General features: G+C 34.8%; 1 protein-coding gene across 3 annotated transcripts in view; it reads right to left on the bottom strand.

Annotated features, from left to right (window-relative positions):
• Positions 1 to 27732, bottom strand: part of LOC143245306 (uncharacterized) — a 355844-nt gene that overhangs the window by 319861 nt on the left and 8251 nt on the right. The gene's annotated exons all lie outside the window — the stretch shown is intronic.

Genomic DNA, 27732 nt, shown 5'->3' on the forward strand with positions numbered 1-27732 from the left:
ACATACACACCTATGCATAGATATGCATAGATAGAGTTACCACATACACACACCTATGTGTAGATATATGGATAGAATATGCCATACACCCAATACCACCTATGTATGGATACATGGATAGATACCCACATACACACCTATGTACGGATATATGGTTAGATACTCCACATACACACCTATGTATAGATACATAGATAGATGCCACATACACACCTATGTATAGATATATGATAGATACCACATACAAACTCCATGTATAGATATATGTGATAGATACCCACATACACACTATGTACAGATATATGGATAGATACCTACATACCAATAATTAGGTATGTATAGAGATATTAGATAGATACCCACATACAATAAATTCCTAGATGTACACATATATATAGATAGATAGTACCCACATACACACCTCCATGTACGGATAAATAGATGGATACCCACATACACACCTATGTACGGATAAATGAATGGATACCCACATACACTTATGTACGGATAAATAGATGAATGCCACACACACACCTATGTATGGATACATGAATGAATACCCACATACACACCTATGTCTGGATGCATGAGATAGATGCCCACATACACACCTATGTAAGTAGATGCATAGATAGATACAATTCCACATACACACCTATGTCTAGATACATATAGATGAATACCCATTAGTACACACTTATGTATAGATACATAGAAAGATACCCACATACACACCTATGTACAGATAAATGGATAGATGCCCACATACAATACCTATCTATAGATACATGAATGAATGCCATTGATACACACCTATCTACAGATACATGGATAGATGCCCACATACACACCATGTATAGATACATGGATGGATGCCCACATACTATACCTGTGCATGGATGCATGAATGAATACCCACATACACGCCCTATGTACATAGATGGAGATATGGATAGAGATACACACCTATGTGCAGATACATAGATAGATACCCATATACACACCTATGTTTTGGATATATGAGAAGATGCCCACATACACACCTATGTACGGATAAATGAATGAATGCCCACATACACACCCCATGTACAGATATATGGATAGATGCCCACATACACACCTATGTTACGGATAAATAGATGGACCTGCCCACATACACCACTATGTAGAGATATATAGATGGATACCCACCTACACACCAATGTATGGATACATATGAAAGATACCCACATACACACCTATGTACGGATAAATGAGATGAATGCCCACATACACACCTATCTATAGATACATGAATGAATGCCATTACGCTACTACCTATCTATGAATACATAGATGAATGCCACATACACACCATGCATATGCATATAGATGAGATGCCCACATACATGCCTATGCATGGATACACAGATAGACACCACATACACACCTATGTATGGATACATGAATGAATGCCCACATACACACCTATATATGGATACGTAGATAGATGCCACATACACACCTATTTATGGATGACATGGATGGATTACCCACATACACACCTATGCATGAATTAAGCATGGATGGATACCCACTTACAGGCCTATGCATGATATATGGATGAATACCCACATACACACCCATGATGTATGGATGGATGCCATACACCTATGTATGCTACATGGATGGACCCACCTATGTTATGGATTACATGGATAGATACCCTTACATACACACCCTAGATGTAGATGATATGCCCACATACACCTATGTACGGATAAATGATACCCACATACGCACCTATGTACCAGATAAATAGATGGATGCCCACATACACACCTATGTACTGGATAAATAGATAGATGCCACATACACACCTATGTACAGTATACATGGATGGATGCCACATACACACCTATGTATGGATACATACATGGATACCCACATACACACTCATGTATAGATGCATGGATAATGCCCACATACACCTATGTATGGATACATAGATGAATACCCACATACACACCTATGTATGGATATATGAGATAGATACCCACATACACACCTATGTAAGAATACATGAGATAGATGCCACATACACACCTATGTATAGATACATAGATGGATACCACATACACACCTATGCATACCGATACATAGATGAATGCCCACATACACACCTATGCATAGATACATGAGATGGATACCCACATACACACCTATGTATAGATACATAGATGAATACCCACATACACATCTATGTACCAGATAAATAGATGGATACCTACATACACACCTATGTATTAGATATATAAATAGATGCCCACATACACACCTATGTACAGATAAATAAATGATACCCACATACACACCTAATGTGCATGATATAATAGATAGATACCCACATACACACCTATGTACGGATAAATAGATGGATACCCACATACACACCTATGTGAGATATATAGATGAATACCCACATACACACCTATGTATGTAGATACATGGATAGATACCCACATACACACCTATGTACAGGATATATAGATAGATACCCACATACACACCAATATGTATGAAAGATACATACTTATGATAGATACCCACATACACACCTATGTACAGATACATGGATAGATACCTACATACACACCTATGTATGGATACATGAAAGATACCACATACACACCTATGTACGGATACATGGATAGATACACATACACCTATGTACAGATATATACGATAGATACACACCTATTTACCGATATATATAGATGGATACACACTATGTATAGATACATGAGATGAATGCCCACATACACACCTATGTACGGATATATGGATAGATACACACCTATGTATAGATACATGAGATAGATACCATATACATACCTACGCATGGATACATAGATAGATGCCCACATACACCTATGTATAGATACATAGATAGATGCCCACATACACACCTATGTATGGATACATGGATAGATACCCACATACACACCTATGTATGGATACATAGATAGATGCCCACATACACACTATTTATGAATACATGGATGGATACCCACATACACACCTATTTATGGATGCATAGATGAATACCCCATACACACCTATGCATGCAGATATATGATGAATACCCACTTACAAACCTATGCATAGATATATAGATAGATGCCACATACACCTATGTATGGATATATAGATAGATACCCACATACAAACCTATGTATATGAATATATGAATGAATGCCACATACACACCTATGTACGGATATATAGATAGATACCACATACACCTATGTATATATGCATGATAGATACCCACATACACACCTATGCATGGATACATGCAGATAGATACCCACATACAAACCTATGTATATGGATGTATAGATAGATACCACATACACACCTATGTGGATACATGAATGAATACCCGCATACACCTATGTACAGATATATAGAGATGATGCCCACATACACACCTATGTACGGATAAATGAGATGGATGCCCACATACACACCTATGTAGAGATATATAGATAGATGCCACATACACACCTATGTGAGAGATATATGGATAGATGCCCACATACCCACCTATGTGTAGATACATGAAGATGAGATACCCACATACACACTAAGTGTACAGATAGTATAGATAGATACCACATACACACCTATGTATAGATGCATGATAGATACCCACATACACACCTATGTATAGATACATGAGATAGATACCCACATACACACCTATCTATAGATACATGAATGAATACCCACATACACACCTATGCATAGATACATAGATAGATACCCACATACACACCTATGTATGGATATATAGATAGATACCACATACACACCTATGTATAGATACATAGATAGATACCCACATACACACCTATGCATAGATACATAGATAGATGCCACTTACACACCTATGCATAGATATATATAGATAGATACCCACTTACAAACCTATGCATGGATATATGGATAGATACCCACATACACACCTATGTACAGATAAATAGATAGATACCACATACACACTATCTATAGATACATGAGATAGATACCCACATACACACCTATGCACAGATGAATGCCACATACACACCATATGTAGAGATATATGAGATGAATACCCACATACACACCTATGTACGGATAAATAGATAGATGCCCACATACACACCTATGTAGAGATATATAGATAGATACCCACATACACACCTATGTAGATATATATAGATAGATACCCACATACCCACCAATGTATAGATACATAGAAGATACCCACATACACACCTATGTATAGATAAATGGATAGATACCCACACACACCTATCTATAGATACATAGATAGATACCCATATACACACCTATCTATAGATACATAGATAGATACCCACATACACACCTATGCATAGATACATAGATAGATACCCACATACCTATATATGATATATAGATAGATACCCGCCTACAAACCCATGCATAGATATATAGATAAATACCTACATACACACCTATGCATAGATATATATAGATGGATGCCCACATACACACCTATGTACGGATAAATAGATAGATACCCACATACACACCTATCTATAGATACATAGATGGATGCCACATACACACCCTATGTACGGATATATAGATGAATACACACCCTATGTACGGATACATAGATGATGCCCACATACACACCTATGTACGGATATATAGATAGATACCCACATACACACCTAATGTACGGATAAATAGATAGATGCCCACATACACACCTATGTGAGATATATAGATGGATACCCACATACACACCTATGTATATATATATAGATAGATACCCACATACACACCTATGTATAGATACATAGATAGATACCACATACACACCTATGTACAGATATATGGATAGATACCCACATACACACCTATGTATAGATACATAGATGAGATACCCACATACACACCTATGTACAGATATATATAGATAGATGCCACATACACACTATGTATAGATACATAGATGAATACCCACATACACACCTATGTACAGATATATAGAAGATACCCACATACACACCTATGTACAGATAAATAGATAGATACCCACATACACACCTATGTACGGATAAATAGATAGATGCCCACATACACACTTATGTACAGATAAATGGATAGATACCCACATACACACCTATGTACAGATAAATAGATAGATACACACCTATGTACGGATATATAGATGGATACACACCTATTTACCGATATATAGATAGATTACACACTTATGTATAGATACATAGATAGATACCCACATACACACTATGTACGGATATATAGATGGATACACACCTATGTATGGATACATAGATAGATACCCACATACACACCTATGTACAGATATATAGATTAGATACCCACATACACACACCTATGTACAGATAAATGGATAGATACCACATACACACCTATGTAGAGATATATGAGATAGATACCCACATACACACCTATGTACGGATAAATGGATAGATGCCCACATACACACCTATGTATGGGATATATAGATGAATGCCCACATACACAACCAATGTATGGATACATAGAAGATACCCACATACACACCTATGTACGGATAAATAGATAGATACCCACATACACACCTATCTATGGATGCATGGATAGATACCCACATACACACCTATCTATGGATGCATAGATGGATACCCACATACACACCTATGCATAGATACATGGATGAATACCCACATACATACCTATGCATGGATGCACATAGATAGACCCACATACACACCTATGTATGGATGCATGGATGAATACCCACATACACACCTATGTATGGATACATGGATAGATACCCCACATACACCACCTATGTATAGATGCATGGATAGATACCCACATACACACCTATGTATATAGATACATAGATGGATGCCACATACACCTATGCATGGATGCATGGATAGATGCCACATACAAGACCTATGCATGGATGTATGGATGGATGCCCACATACACACCTATGTATGGATACATGGATAGATACCCACATACACACCTATGTATGGATACATGGATGAATACTTACACATACGCACCTGTTTATGGATACATGGATAGATGCCCACGCATGCACCCTATGCATGGATGCAGCGATGGATGCCACACATACACACCTATGCATGGATATATGGATAAATGCCCACATACACCTATGTGCGGATAAATGGATGGATACCCACATACACACCTATGTATGGATAAACGGATGGATACCCACATACACACCTATGTACGGATAAATGAATAGATACCACATACACACCTATGTATATATGCATGGATGAATGCCCACATACACACCTATGTATGGATACATAGATAGATGCCCGCATACACACCTGCGCCAGATGCATGGATGGATGCCCACATACACACCTATGCAGATGCATGGATGAATACCCACATACACACCTATGTATAGATGTATAGATAGATGCCCACATACACACCTATGTATAGATATATAGATAGATGCCCACATACACACCTATGTATATATATATGAATGAATGCCCACATATACACCTATGTATAGATACATAGATAGATGCCCACATACACACCTATGTAGAGGATATATAGATGAATGCCCATACACACCTATGTACAGATACATGAATGGATACCCACATACACACCTATGTATGGATATGCATGGATGGATGCCCACATACACACCTATGTACGGATATATAGATGGATGCCCACATACACACTATGTATAGATGCGTAGATGGATACCACACATACACCTATGTACGGATATATAGAAGGATGCCCACATACACACCTATGTACGGATAAATGGATGGATACCCACATACACACCTATGTACGGATAAATAGATAGATACCCACATACACTTATGTACAGATAAATAGATAGATACCCACATACACACCTATGTATGGATGCATAGATGGATACCCACATACACCCTATGTTCAGGATAAATGGATAGATACCCACATACACACCTATGTATGAGATGCATAGATAGATACCCACATACACCTGTATGTGCAGATACATAGATAGATACCCACATACACACCTATGTGCAGATACATAGATGAATACCCACATACACACCTATGTATAGATACATAGATAGATGCCCACATACACACCTATGTGCGGATACATAGATAGATACCACATACACACTTATGTATATGGATGCATGAAAGATACCCACATACACACCTATGTACAGATAAATGAATAGATACACACCTATGTACGGATATATAGATGGACACACACCTATTTACCGATATATAGATAGATACACACTTATGTATAGATACATGGATGGATACCCACATACACACCTATGTACGGATATATAGATAGATACACCTATGTACGGATACATAGATGAATACCCATATACACCCTATGTACAGATATATAGATAGATACCCACATACACACCTATGTAGAGATATATAGATGATGCCACATACACACCTATGTATAGATACATGGATAGATACCCACATACACACCTATGCATAGATACATGAATGGATGCCCACATACACACCTATGTATGGATACATGAATGAATACCCACATACACACCTATGTATGAATACAGATGAATGCCACATACACACCTATTTATGGATACATGGATAGATGCCCACATTACAAACCTATGCATAGATATGTAGATAAATGCCCACATACACACACCTATGTATGGATAAATGGATGAATGCCCACATACACACCTATGTATAGATATATAAGATAGATGCCCACATACACACCTATGTACGGATATATGGATAGATGCCCACATACACACCTATGTATATATACATAGATGGATACCCACATACACACCTGTGCATGGATTCATAGATAGATACCCACATACACACCTATGCATGGATACATGGATGAGATACCCACATACAAACCTATGTATGGATATATAGATGAATACCCACATACACATCTATGTATAGATGCATAGATAGATACCCACATACACACCTATGTATGGATAAATGAATAGATACCCACATACACTACCTATGTGCTGATAAATAAATAGATACCCACATACGCACCTATGTGCGGAGGATAAATGAATGAATGCCACATACACACCTATGTACAGATATATAGATAGATACCCACATACACACCTATGTACGGATAAATAGATAGATACCACATACACACCTATGTATGAGATATATGGATAGATGCCCACATACACACCTATGTATAGATACATGGATAATAGATACACACCTATGTATAGATATGAATAGATACCACATACACACCTATGTACAGATAAATAGATAGATGCCCACATACACACCTATGTATAGATGCATAGATAGATACATACATACACCTATGTACAGATATATAGATAGATACCCACATACACTTATGTATAGATACATGAGATAGATGCCCACACACACCTATGTACGGATAAATAGATAGATGCCCACATACACCTATGTACGAGATGGATATCGATAGATGCACACCTATTTACCGATATATGGATGAATGCTACACTTGTGTATGGATACATGGATGAATGCCCACATACACACTATGTACTGGATATATAGATGGATACGCACCTATGTATATGATACATGGATGGATGCCCACATACATACCTACGCATAGATGCACAGATGGATACCCACATACACACCTATGTATGGATGCATGGATAGATGCCCACATACACACACCTATGTATGGATACATGGATGAATGCCCACATACACACCTATGTATGGATACATGATAGATACCCATACACACCCTGTGTATAGATGCATAGATAGATACCCATGCATACACACCTATGCAGATATATAGATAGATACCCACATACACCTATGCATGGATATATGAATAGATACCCACATACACTATGTATGGATATATGGATAGATGCCCACATACAAACCTATGTATATGATATATAGATAGATACCCACATACACACCTATGTACGGATATATAGATAGATGCCCACATACACACCTATGTATATATACATGAATAGATATACATACACACCTATGCATGGATGATACATAGATAGATACCCACATAGACACCTATGCATGGATACATAGATGAATACCCACATACAAGGCCTATGCATGGATAGCATGGATGAATGCCCACATACACCACCTATGTATGGATATATAGATGGATACCCACATACACACCTATGTATGGATACATGGATAGATACCCACATACACACCTATGTAGAGATATGGATGAATGCCCACATACACCTATGTACAGATAAATGAATAGATACCCACATACACACCTATGTGGGATATATGGATGAGATACCCACATACACACCTATGTGAGGATATGGATAGATACCCACATACCCACCCAATGTATAGGATACATAGAGAGATACCCACATACACACCTATGTACGGATAAATAGATAGATGCCCACATACACACCTATCTATATGATACATAGATAGATACCCACATACACACCTATCTATAGATACATAGATAGATACCCACATACACACCTATGTATAGATACATAGATGAATACCCACATACACACCATGTATGGATACATGGATAGATACCCACATACACACCTATGTAGATATATAGATGAATACCCACATACACACCCTATGTATAGATACATGGATGAATACCACATACACACCTATGCATAGATACATAGATAGATGCCCACTTACACACCTATGCATGGATGTATGAGATAGATACCCACATACACACCTATGTACGGATAAATAGATGAATGCCACATACACACCTATGTATGGATGCATGGATAGATACCCATACACACCTATACATAGATAGATACCCACATACACACCTATGTATAGATACATAGATAGATACCCACATACACACCTATGTAGAGATATATATAGATAGATACCCACATACACACCTATGTACAGATAAATAGATAGATACCCACATACACACCTATGTAGAGATATATGATGAATGCCCACATACACACCTATGTGGGGATATATAGATAGATACCCACATACCCACCAATGTATAGATACATAGAAAGATACCCACATACACACCTATGTACGGATAAATAGATGATAGATACCCACATACACACCTATCTATAGATACATAGATAGATACCACATACACACACTATCTATAGATACATAGATAGATACCCACATACACACCTATGCATAGATACATAGATAGATACCCATACACACCTATATAGATATATAGATAGATACCTACATACACCTATGCATAGATACATAGATAGATACCCACATACACACCTATGTACAGATACATAGATAGATACCCACATACACACTTATGTATAGATACATAGAAGAGATACCCACATACACACCTATGTACGATGATAAATAGATAGATACACACCTATGTACAGATATATAGATAGATACACACCTATGTACCGATATATAGATAGATACACACTTATGTATAGATACATAGATAGATACCCACATACACACCTATGTACAGATATATGAGATGGATACACACCCATGTACAGATACATAGATAGATACCCATATACACACCTATGTACGGATATATAGAAAGATACCCACATACACACCTATGTACAGATAAATAGATAGATACCCACATACACACCTATGTAGGGATATATAGATAGATACCCACATACACACCTATGTACAGATAAATGATAGATACCCACATACACACCTATGTAGAGATATATAGATAGATACCCACCTACACACTAATGTATAGATACATAGAAGATACCCACATACACACCTATGTACAGATAAATAGATAGATACCCACATACACACACTATCTATAGATACATGAGATAGATACCACACATACACCTATCTATAGATACATAGATAGATACCCACATACACACCTATGCATAGATACATAGATAGATACCCACATACACACCTATGCATAGATGCATAGATAGATACCCACATACACACACCTATGTATAGATACATGGATGGATACCCACATACACACCTATGTATAGATACATAGATGGATGCCCTACATACACACCTATGTATGGATACATAGATAGATGCCCACATACACACCTATGTATGGATACATGGATGGATGCCCACATACACACCTATGCATAGATATATAGATAGATGCCCACATACAAACCTATGCATGGATATATGGATAGATACCCACATACACCTACCTATGTAGATATATAGATAGATACCCACATACAAACCTATGTATAGATATATAGATAGATACCCACATACACACCTATGTACGGATATATAGATGGATACCCACATACACACCTATGTATATACATAGATAGATACCCACATACACACCTATGCATAGATACATGGATAGATACCCACATACACACCTATGCATGGATACATAGATGGATGCCACATACAAACCCATGTATGGATATATAGATGAGATACCCACATACACACCTATGTACAGATATATAGATAGATACCCACATACACACCTATGTATATATATGATAGATACCCACATACACACCTATGTATGGATACATGATAGATACCACATACACACCTATGTACAGATATATGGATAGATACCCACATACACACCTATGTATAGATACATAGATAGATACCCACATACACACCTATGTACAGATATATAGGATAGATACCCACATACACACCCATGGATATAGATGCATGGATAGATGCCCACCCTACAAACCTATGCATGGATATATGGATAGATACCCACATACACACCTGTATGTATAGATACATAGATAGATACCCACATACACACTATGTATAGATACATAGATAGATACCACATACACACCCATGTATAGATGCATAGATAGATACCCACATACACACCTATGTATGGATACATAGATAGATACCCACATACACACCTATGTGCAGATACATAGATGGATACCCACATACACACCTATGCATAGATATATAGATAGATACCCACATACACACCTATGTACGGATAAATAGATGAATGCCCACATACACACCTATGTAGAGATATATGGATAGATGCCCACATACACACCCATGTACGGATAAATGGATAGATGCCCACATACACACCTATGTATATATACATAGATGAATACCCACATACACCTATGTATGGATACATGGATAGATACCCACATACACACCTATGCATAGATGCATGGATAGATACCCACATACACACCTATGCATAGATATATGGATAGATGCCACATACAAACCTATGTATGGATATATAGATAGATGCCACATACACACCTATGTACGGATATATGGATAGATGCCCACATACACACCTATGCATGGATACATAGATAGATACCCACATACAAACCTATGCATAGATATATAGATAGATACCCACATACACACCTATGTAGAGATATGGATAGATAGATACCCACATACACACCTATGTATAAGATAAATAGATAGATACCCACATACACACCTATGTATATAGCATAGATAGATACCCACATACACACCCTATGTATAGATACATATAGATAGATACCCACATACACACCTATGCATAGATACATAGATAGATACCCACATACACACCTATGCATGGATACATAGATAGATACCCACATACAAACCTATGTATAGATATATATGGATGGATACCCACATACACACCTATGTACGGATATATAGATAGATACCCACATACACACCTATGTATATATATATATAGATAGATACCCACATACACACCTATGTATAGATACATAGATAGATACCACACATACACCTATGTACGGATATATGGATAGATACCACATATACACACCTATGTATAGATACATAGATAGATACCCACATACACACCTATGTATGGATATATAGATAGATAGATACCCACATACACACCTATGTATGGATACATAGATAGATACCCACATACACACCTATGTACAGATATATAGATAGATACCCACATACACACCTATGTACAGATAAATAGATAGATGCCCACATACACACCTATGTACAGATAAATAGATAGATACCCACATACACACTTATGTACAGATAAATAGATAGATACCCACATACACACCTATGTATAGATACATAGATAGATACCCACATACACACCTATGTACAGATATATAGAAAGATACCCACATACACACCTATGTACAGATATATAGATAGATACCCACATACACACCTATGTATAGATACATAGATAGATACCCACATACACACCTATGTATAGATACATAGATAGATACCCACATACACACCTATGTACAGATATATAGAAAGATACCCACATACACACCTATGTACAGATAAATAGATAGATACCCACATACACACCTATGTAGAGATATATAGATAGATACCCACATACACACCTATGTACAGATAAATAGATAGATACCACATACACACCTATGTAGAGATATATAGATAGATACCCACATACACACCTATGTATGGATACATAGATAGATACCCACATACACACCTATGTACAGATAAATAGATAGATACCCACATACACACCTATGTATAGATATATAGATAGATACCCACATACACACCTATGTACAGATATATAGATAGATACCCACATACACACCTATGTACAGATATATAGATAGATACCCACATACACACCTATGTACAGATATATATAGATAGATACCCACATACACACTTATGTATAGATACATAGAAGATGCCCACATACACACCTATGTACAGATAAATAGATAGATACACACCTATGTACGGATATATATAGATAATACAGATACACACCTATTTACCGATATATGAATGGATACACAATATATGTATAGATACATAGATGGATACCCACATACACACCTATGTACGGATATATAGATAGATACACACCTATGTATAGATACATAGATAGATACCCACATACACACCTATGTACAGATAAATAGATAGATACCCACATACACACCTATGTATAGATACATAGATAGATACCCACATACACACCTATGTATAGATACATAGATAGATACCCACATACACACCTGTTTATAGATACATGAGATGAATACCCACATACACACCTATGCATAGATATATAGATAGATACCCACATACACACCTATGTACAGATAAATAAATAGATACCCACATACACACCTATGTATAGATATATAGATAGATACCCACATACACACCTATGTACAGATATATAGATAGATACCCACATACACACCTATGTATATATACATAGATAGATACCCACATACACACCTGTGCATGGATTCATGGATAGATGCCCACATACACACCTATGCATAGATACATAGATAGATACCCACATACAAACCTATGTATGAGATATATAGATAGATACCCACATACACATCTATGTATAGATACATAGATAGATACCCACATACACACCTATGTACAGATAAATAAATAGATACCCACATACACACCTATGTACTGATAAATAAATAGATACCCACATACACACCTATGTACAGATAAATAGATAGATACCCACATACACACCTATGTAGGATATATATAGATAGATACCCACATACACACCTATGTACGGATAAATAGATAGATACCCACATACACACCTATGTAGGGATATATAGATGGATACCCACATACACACCTATGTATAGATACATGAGATAGATACCACACACACACCTATGTACAGGTAAATAGATAGATACCCACATACACACCTATGTATAGATGCATAGATAGATACCCACATACACACCTATGTACAGGATATATAGATGAGATACCCACATACACACTTATGTATAGATGCATAGAAGATGCCCACATACACACCTATGTACAGATAAATAGATACATACACACCTATGTACGGATATATAGATAGATACACACCTATTTACCGATATATGAGATAGATACACACACCTATGTATAGATACATAGATAGATACCCACATACACACCTATGTACAGATATATAGATAGATACACACCTATGTACAGATATATAGATAGATACACACCTATGTATAGATACATAGATAGATACCATATACATACCTATGCATAGATACATAGATAGATGCCCACATACACACCCTATGTATGGATACATGGATAGATACCCACATACACACCTATGTATAGATGCAATAGATGAATACCACATACACACCTATGTATAGATACATAGATAGATACCCACATACACACCTATGTATGGATACATGGATAGATACCCACATACACACCTATGCATAGATATATAGATAGATGCCCACATACACACCTATGCATGGATATATAGATAGATGCCCACATACACACCTATGTATGGATATATAGATAGATACCCACATACACACACCTATGTATGGATATATAGATAGATGCCCACATACACACCTGTGTAGATATATAGATAGATGCCCACATACACACCTATGCATATATACATGGATGGATACCCACATACACACCTATGCATAGATACATAGATAGATGCCCACATACACACCTATGCATAGATACATAGATGGATACCCACATACAAACCTATGTATAGATATATGATAGATACCCACTTACACACCTATGTACAGATATATAGATGGATACCCACATACACACTATGTATATATATATATAGATAGATACCCACATACACACCTATGTATGGATACATAGATAGATACCCACATACACACCTATGTACAGATATATAGATAGATACCCACATACACACCTATGTATGTAAGATACATAGATAGATACCCACATACACACCTATGCACAGATATATGGATAGATACCCACATACACAACTATGTATAGATACATGAATAGATACCCACATACACACCTATGCACAGATATATGGATAGATACCCACATACACACCTATGCATAGATACATAGATAGATACCCACATACACACCTATGCATGGATATATAGATAGATACCCACATACACACTTATGTATAGATACATGGATGGATACCCACATACACACCTATGTATAGATGCATAGATAGATACCCACATACACACACCTATTTATAGATACATGGATGGATGCCCACATACAAACCTATGCATAGAATATATAGATAGATGCCCACATACACACCCATGTACAGATAAATGGATAGATGCCCACATACACACCTATGTATAGATATATAGATAGATACCCACATACACCCTATGTACGGATAAATAGATGGATGCCCACATACACACCTATGTATATATACATGGATAGATACCCACATACACACCTATGTGCAGATAAATAGATACACACCTATGTACGGATATATGGATGGATACACACCTATTTACCGATATATAGATAGATACACACCTATGTATAGATACATGGATGAATACCCACATACACACCTATGTACAGATATATAGATAGATACACCTATGTATGGATACATGATAGATACCCATATACACACCTATATGTACGGATATATAGATAGATACCCACATACACACCTATGTACAGATAAATGAATAGATACCCACATACACACCTATGTATGGATACATGGATAGATACCCACATACACACCTATGTATGGATACATGAGATAGATACCCACATACACACCTATTTATAGATACATGGATGAATGCCCACATACACACCTATGCATAGATACATAGATAGATGCCCACATACACACCTATGTATGGATATATAGATGAATACCCACATACACACCTATGTACAGATATATAGATAGATACCCACATACACACCTATGTATAGATACATAGATGAGATGCCACATACACACCTATGTATAGATACATGAATAGATACCCACATACACACCTATGTATAGATACATGAATGGATACCCACATACACACCTATTATAGATACATAGATGAATGCCCACATACACACCTATGCATGGATACATAGATGGATACCCACATACACACCTATGCATAGATGCATGAATGAATACCCACATACACACCTATGCATAGATATATAGATAGATACCCACATACACACCTATGTATATAGATACATAGATGGATACCACATACACACCTATGTATAGATACATGAATGGATACCACACATACACACCTATGTATGGATACATGGATAGATGCCCACATACACACCTATGTATAGATACATAGATAGATTCCCACATACACACCTATTTATGGATACATAGATAGATACCCATATACACACCTATGTACAGATATATAGAAAGATACCCACATACACACCTATGTACAGATAAATAGATAGATACCCACATACACACCTATGTAGAGATATATAGATAGATACCCACATACACACCTATGTACAGATAAATGGATAGATACCCACATACACACCGCCTATGTAGAGATATATAGATAGATGCCCACATACACACCTATGTATAGATACATAGAAAGATACCCACATACACACCTATGTACAGGTAAATAGATAGATACCCACATACACACCTATGTATAGATATATAGATAGATGCCACATACACACCTATGTACAGATATATAGATAGATACCCACATACACACCTATGTACAGATATATAGATAGATACCCACATACACACCTATGTACAGATATATAGATAGATACCCACATACACACTTATGTATAGATACATAGAAAGATACCCACATACACACCTATGTACAGATAAATAGATAGATACACACCTATGTACAGATATATAGATAGATACACACTATTTACCGATATATAGATAGATACACACTTATGTATGGATACATGGATAGATACCCACATACACACCTATGTACAGATATATAGATGGATACACACCTATGTATAGATACATGAATAGATACCCACATACACACCTATGTACGGATAAATAGATAGATACCCACATACACACCTATGTATAGATACATAGATAGATACCCACATACACACCTATGTATAGATACATAGATAGATACCCACATACACACCTATTTATAGATACATAGATAGATACTTACATACACACCTATGCATAGATATATATGATGGATACCACATACACACCTATGTACGGATAAATAAATAGATGCCCACATACACACCTATGTATGGATATATAGATAGATACCCACATACACACCTATTTACGGATATATAGATAGATACCCACATACACACCTATGTATGTATATATACATGAATGAATACCCACATACACACCTGTGCATGGATTCATAGATAGATGCCCACATACACACCTATGCATAGATACATGGATAGATGCCCACATACAAACCTATGTATGGATATATAGATAGATACCCACATACACATCTATGTGTATGGATACATAGATAGATACCCACATACACACCTATGTACAGATAAATAAATAGATACCCACACACACCTATGTACTGATAAATGAAATAGATACCCACATACACACCTATGTACGGATAAATAGATGGATACCCACATACACACCTATGTAGAGATATATAGATAGATACCCACATACACACCTATGTACAGATAAATAGATAGATACCCACATACACACCTATGTAGAGATATATAGATAGATACCCACATACACACCTATGTATAGATACATAGAAAGATACCCACATACACACCTATGTACAGGTAAATAGATAGATACCCACATACACACCTATGTATAGATACATAGATAGATACCCACATACACACCTATGTACAGATATATAGATAGATACCCACATACACACTTATGTATAGATACATAGAAAGATACCCACATACACACCTATGTACAGATAAATAGATAGATACACACCTATGTACAGATATATCGATAGATACACACCTATTTACCGATATATAGATAGATACACACTTATGTATAGATACATAGATAGATACCCACATACACACCTATGTACAGATATATAGATAGATACACACCTATGTATAGATACATAGATAGATACCCATATACATACCTATGCATAGATACACAGATAGATACCCACATACACACCTATGTATAGATACATAGATAGATACCCACATACACACCTATGTATAGATACAAAGATAGATACCCACATACACACCTATGTATAGATACATAGATAGATACCCACATACACACCTATTTATAGATACATAGATAGATACCCACATACACACCTATGCATAGATATATAGATAGATACCCACTTACACACCTATGCATAGATATATAGATAGATACCCACATACACACCTATGTATAGATATATAGATAGATACCCACATACAAACCTATGTATAGATATATAGATAGATACCCACATACACACCTATGTACAGATATATAGATGGATACCCACATACACACCTATGCATATACATGGATAGATGCCCACATATACACCTATGCATAGATGCATAGATGGATGCCCACATACACACCTATGCATGGATGCATAGATGGATGCCCACATACAACCTATGTATGGATATATAGATAGATACCCACTTACACACCTATGTACGGATATATAGATAGATACCCACATACACACCTATGTATATATATATGGATGGATACCCACATACACACCTATGTATAGATACATAGATAGATACCCACATACACACTGTATGTACAGATATATATAGTTAGATACCCACATACACAACTATGTATAGATACATAGATAGATACCCACATACACACCTATGCACAGATATATAGTTAGATACCCACATACACACCTATGCATAGATACATAGATAGATACCCACTTACAAACCTATGCATAGATATATAGATAGATACCCACATACACACTTATGTATAGATACATAGATAGATACCCACATACACACCTATGTATAGATACATAGATAGATACCCACATACACACCTATTTATAGAATACATAGATAGATACCACATACAAACCTATGCATGAGATATATAGATAGATACCCACATACACACCTATGTACAGATAAATAGATAGATACCCACATACACACCTATGTAGAGATATATAGATAGATACCCACATACACACCTATGTACAGATAAATAGATAGATACCCACATACACACCTATGTATATATACATAGATAGATACCCACATACACACCTATGTACAGATAAATAGATACACACCTATGTACAGATATATAGATAGATACACACCTATTTACCGATATATAGATAGATACACACTTATGTATAGATACATAGATAGATACCCACATACACACCTATGTACAGGATATATAGATAGATACACACCTATGTATAGATACATAGATAGATGCCCATATACACACCTATGTACAGATATATAGAAGATACCCACATACACACCTATGTACAGATAAATGGATAGATACCCACATACACACCTATGTATAGATACATAGATAGATACCCACATACACACCTATGTATGGATACATGGATAGATACCCACATACACACCTATGTATGGATACATAGATGGATACCCACATACACACCTATGCATGGATATATGGATAGATACCCACATACACACCTATGTATGTAGATATATAGATAGATACCCACATACACACCTATGTATAGATATATAGATAGATACCCACATACACAACCTATGTATAGATATATAGATAGATACCCACATACACACCTATGTACGGATATATAGATAGATACCCACATACACACCTATGTATATACATAGATAGATACCCACATACACACCTATGTATAGATACATGGATGGATACCCACATACACACCTATGTATGGATACATAGATGGATACCCACATACACACCTATGTATAGATATATAGATAGATACCCACATACACACCTATGTACAGATATATAGATAGATACCCACATACACACCTATGTATAGATACATAGATAGATACCCACATACACACCTATGTATAGATACATAGATAGATACCACATACACACCTATGTATAGATACATGGATGGATACCCACATACACACCTATGTATAGATACATAGATAGATACCCACATACACACCTATGCATAGATATATAGATAGATACCCACATACACACCTATGCATAGATACATGGATGAATACCCACATACACACCTATGCATAGATACATAGATAGATACCCACATACACACCTATGTATAGATATATAGATAGATACCCACATACACACCTATGTATAGATACATAGATAGATACCACATACACACCTATGTATAGATACATAGATAGATACCCACATACACCTATGTATAGATACATAGATAGATTCCCACATACACACCTATGTATAGATACATAGATAGATTCCCACATACACACCTATTTATAGATACATAGATAGATGCCACATACACACCTATGCATAGATATATAGATAGATGCCCACATACAAACCTATGTATAGATATATAGATAGATACCCACATACAAACCTATGTATGATATGATATATGGATGGATACCCACATACACACCTATGTACGGATATATAGATGAATACCCACATACACACCTATGTATATATACCTAGATAGATACCCACATACACACCTATGTATAGATACATAGATAGATACCCACATACAAACCTATGTATAGATATATGGATAGATACCCACATACACACCTATGTACAGATATATAGATAGATACCCACATACACACCTATGTATATATATATAGATAGATACCCACATACACACCTATGTATAGATACATAGATGAATACCCATACACACCTATGTACAGATATATAGATAGATGCCCACATACACACCTATGTATAGATACATAGATAGATACCCACATACACACCTATGTACAGATAGATAGAAAGATACCCACATACACACCTATGTACAGATAAATAGATAGATACCCACATACACACCTATGTACAGATAAATAGATAGATACCCACATACACACTTATGTACAGATAAATAGATAGATACCCACATACACACCTATGTATAGATACATAGATAGATACCCACATACACACCTATGTACAGATACATAGATAGATACCCACATACACACCTATGTACAGATATATATAGAAAGATACCCACATACACACCTATGCATAGATATATAGATAGATACCCACATACACACCTATGCACAGATATATAGATAGATTCCCACATACACACCTATGTATAGATACCTAGATAGATACTCACATACACACCTATGTACAGATACGTAGATAGATACCCACATACACACCTATGTATAGATACATAGATAGATTGAAATCATTCTTTTTGTTTAATATTATTTGTTTCGTACTTCATAATATTTTGAAATTCATAAATTAAAACTAAACACTCTAGTCCCTCTGGTGGACAGTTCCAAATTATAAAGGCAGAAGGAAGTCCTAGATGCGTTGCCACAAATAAACTGTTTCGTACATTGCTGTGGGCCGTTTTACCGTCTAATCTCATCTGTGTGTGGGTTTTCCTATAACAAAGTCACATCACGCTATCTTCTGAGCCCACCGAGGGGAATCGAACCTCTAATTTTAGAGTTGTAAATCCATAGACTTACCGCTGATTTAGCGGGGGCATCTGTGTCTAATAAAGATCAACCTGTACATTATTATAATAACGATTCTAATATATCATAGGTTTCTTTATTTACAAGTATATACTCTCAGTTTTATAATAACGATTCTAAGATGTCATGGGTTTCTTTATTTACAGGTATATACTCTCAGTTTCATAATAACGATTCTAATATATCATAGGTTTCTTTATTTACAGGTATATACTCTCAGTTTTGTAATAAAGATTCTAATATATCATGGGTTTCTTTATTTACAGGTATATATACTCTCAGTTTTATAATAACGATTCTAAGATGCCATGGGTTTCTTTATTTACAGGTATATACTCTCAGTTTTATAATAACGATCCTAAGATGTCATGGGTTTCTTTATTTACAGGTATATACTCTCAGTTTTATAATAACGATTCTAAGATGTCATGGGCTTCTTTATTTACAGGTATATTCTCTCAGTTTTATAATAACGATTCTAATATATCATAGGTTTCTTTATTTACAGGTATATACTCTCAGTTTTATAATAACGATTCTAATATATCATAGGTTTCTTTATTTACAGGTATATACTCTCAGTTTTATAATAACGATTCTAAGATGTCATGGGTTTTTTTATTTACAGGTATATACTCTCAGTTTTATAATAACGATTCTAAGATGTCATGGGTTTCTTTATTTACAGGTATATACTCTCAGTTTTATAATAACGATTCTAAGATGTCATGGGTTTCTTTATTTACAGGTATATACTCTCAGTTTTATAATAACGATTCTAAGATGCCATAGGTTTCTTTATTTACAGGTATATACTCTCAGTTTTATAATAACGATTTTAAGATGTCATGGGTTTCTTTATTTACAGGTATATACTCTCAGTTTTATAATAAAGATTCTAATATATCATGGGTTTCTTTATTTACAGGTATATACTCTCAGTTTTATAATAAAGATTCTAATATATCATGGGTTTCTTTATTTACAGGTATATATACTCTCAGTTTTATAATAACGATTCTAATATATCATAGGTTTTTTTATTTACAGGTATATACTTTCAGTTTTATAATAAAGATTCTAATATATCATGGGTTTCTTTATTTACAGGTATATATACTCTCAGTTTTATAATAACGATTCTAAGATGCCATGGGTTTCTTTATTTACAGGTATGTACTCCCAGTTTTATAATAACGATTCTAATATATCATGGGTTTCTTTATTTACAGGTATATACTCTCAGTTTTATAATAACGATTCTAAGATATTATAGGTTTCTTTATTTACAGGTATATACTCTCAGTTTTATAATAACGATTCTAAGATGCCATAGGTTTTTTTATTTACAGGTATATACTCTCAGTTTTATAATAACGATTCTAAGATGTCATGGGTTTCTTTATTTACAGGTATATACTCTCAGTTTTATAATAACGATTCTAAGATATCATAGGTTTCTTTATTTACAGGTATATACTCTCAGTTTTATAATAACGATTCTAAGATGTCATGGGTTTCTTTATTTACAGGTATATACTCTCAGTTTTATAATAACGATTCTAATATATATAGGTTTTTTATTTACAGGTATATACTCTCAGTTTTATAATAACGATTCTAATATATCATGGGTTTCTTTATTTACAGGTATATACTCTCAGTTTTATAATAACGATTCTAATATATCATGGGTTTCTTTATTTACAGGTATATACTCTCAGTTTTATAATAACGATTCTAATATATCATGGGTTTCTTTATTTACAGGTATATACTCTCAGTTTTATAATAACGATTCTAATATATCATGGGTTTCTTTATTTACAGGTATATACTCTCAGTTTTATAATAAAGATTCTAATATATCATGGGTTTCTTTATTTACAGGTATATACTCTCAGTTTTATAATAACGATTCTAAGATATCATGGGTTTCTTTATTTACAGGTATATACTTTCAGTTTTATAATAAAGATTCTAATATATCATGGGTTTCTTTATTTACAGGTATATACTCTCAGTTTTATAATAACGATTCTAAGATGCCATGGGTTTCTTTATTTACAGGTATATACTCTCAGTTTTATAATAACGATTCTAAGATGTCATGGGTTTCTTTATTTACAGGTATATACTCTCAGTTTTATAATAACGATTCTAAGATATTATAGGTTTCTTTATTTACAGGTATATACTCTCAGTTTTATAATAACGATTCTAATATATCATGGGTTTCTTTATTTACAGGTATATACTCTCAGTTTTATAATAAAGATTCTAATATATCATGGGTTTCTTTATTTACAGGTATATACTCTCAGTTTTATAATAAAGATTCTAATATATCATGGGTTTCTTTATTTACAGGTATATATACTCTCAGTTTTATAATAACGATTCTAATATATCATAGGTTTCTTTATTTACAGGTATATACTTTCAGTTTTATAATAACGATTCTAATATATCATGGGTTTCTTTATTTACAGGTATATACTCTCAGTTTTATAATAACGATTCTAAGATGCCATAGGTTTCTTTATTTACAGGTATATACTCTCAGTTTTATAATAACGATTCTAAGATGTCATGGGTTTCTTTATTTACAGGTATATACTCTCAGTTTTATAATAACGATTCTAAGATATTATAGGTTTCTTTATTTACAGGTATATACTCTCAGTTTTATAATAACGATTCTAAGATGTCATGGGTTTCTTTATTTACAGGTATATACTCTCAGTTTTATAATAACGATTCTAAGATGTCATGGGTTTCTTTATTTACAGGTATATACTCTCAGTTTTATAATAACGATTCTAATATATCATGGGTTTCTTTATTTACAGGTATATACTCTCAGTTTTATAATAACGATCCTAAGATATCATGGGTTTCTTTATTTACAGGTATATACTCTCAGTTTTATAATAACGATTCTAATATGTCATTGGTTTCTTTATTTACAGGTATGTACTCTCAGTTTTATAATAACGATTCTAATATATCATGGGTTTCTTTATTTACAGGTATATACTCTCAGTTTTATAATAACGATTCTAATATATCATGGGTTTCTTTATTTACAGGTATATACTCTCAGTTTTATAATAACGATTCTAAGATGTCATGGGTTTCTTTATTTACAGGTATATACTCTCAGTTTTATAATAACGATTCTAAGATATCATGGGTTTCTTTATTTACAGGTATATACTCTCAGTTTTATAATAACGATTCTAAGATGCCATAGGTTTCTTTATTTACAGGTATATACTCTCAGTTTTATAATAACGATTCTAAGATATCATGGGTTTCTTTATTTACAGGTATATACTCTCAGTTTTATAATAACGATTCTAAGATATCATGGGTTTTTTTATTTACAGGTATATACTCTCAGTTTTATAATAACGATTCTAATATATCATTGGTTTCTTTATTTACAGGTATATACTCTCAGTTTTATAATAACGATTCTAATATATCATGGGTTTCTTTATTTACAGGTATATACTCTCAGTTTTATAATAACGATTCTAAGATATCATGGGTTTCTTTATTTACAGGTATATACTCTCAGTTTTATAATAACGATTCTAAGATGTCATGGGTTTCTTTATTTACAGGTATATACTCTCAGTTTTATAATAACGATTCTAAGATGTCATGGGTTTCTTTATTTACAGGTATATACTCTCAGTTTTATAATAACGATTCTAAGATGTCATGGGTTTCTTTATTTACAGGTATATACTCCCAGTTTTATAATAACGATTCTAATATATCATGGGTTTCTTTATTTACAGGTATATACTCTCAGTTTTATAATAACGATCCTAAGATGTCATGGGTTTCTTTATTTACAGGTATATACTCTTAGTTTTATAATAACGATTCTAATATATCATGGGTTTCTTTATTTACAGGTATATACTCTCAGTTTAGTAATAACGATTCTAATATATCATGGGTTTCTTTATTTACAGGTATATACTCTCAGTTTTATAATAACGATTCTAAGATGTCATGGGTTTCTTTATTTACAGGTAATTTTTCCATGATGAAAAAACTGATATTATTATATCAATAACTCAAGCATTCTCAACAAATGTGTGTGTGCATGTTTTTTTTATAACAAAGCCACTTCGGGCTATCTGCTGTGCCCACCGAGGGGAACCGAATCCCTGATTTTAGCGTTGTTAATCCGTAGACTTACCGAGGTACTAGCAGGCAGCTGAACAAATGATTTATCATCGAGTTAATTTTCATCTCGTCTGCCATAAAATAAATATTAACTCTGTTTTTCTCGTATTAAAAACCCGTTTAACACCTGACATAAATTGCGTTTAATTTTCATACCTTAGACATTCACTTGGAAAGAGTAATCTGATGACCGCGGGTTCGAATCCCCGTCACACCAAACATGCTCGCCCTTTCTGCCGTGGGGGCGTTATTATGTGATGGTCAATCACACTATTCCTTGGTAAAAGAGTAGCCCGAGAGTTGGTGGTGGGTGGTGATGACTAGCTGCCTTCCCTCTAGTCTTACACTGCAAATTTAGGGATGGCTAGCGCAGATAGCCCTCGTGTAGTTTTGCGCGAAATTCTAAACAAGCAAGCAATTGCTAAACCCTGTAGTATAGGATTAAGTCTTATTGAAATTCTCAAGTGTGAACAAGTGTAAGACTAAACATTGGATAAGTAAGCCTGAAAGTGAGAAATTTCTGTGAATGGACTAGGAAATTCCGTTTTTATAACGACTACGCAATGGTTATGTTACTTTAGTATTTAACTCAGTACTTCTCACCAACCGTGGGATTTCACACACAAAACTCTAAAGATATTAATATATAAACTCTTATGGGTTTTCATTATTCTTGCATTTTAGTGACTTGCGACCAGAAGTAAACCAGTC

The sequence above is a fragment of the Tachypleus tridentatus genome, chromosome 2, assembly GCF_004210375.1.
Source record: "Tachypleus tridentatus isolate NWPU-2018 chromosome 2, ASM421037v1, whole genome shotgun sequence".
Classification (NCBI taxonomy): domain Eukaryota; kingdom Metazoa; phylum Arthropoda; class Merostomata; order Xiphosura; family Limulidae; genus Tachypleus; species Tachypleus tridentatus.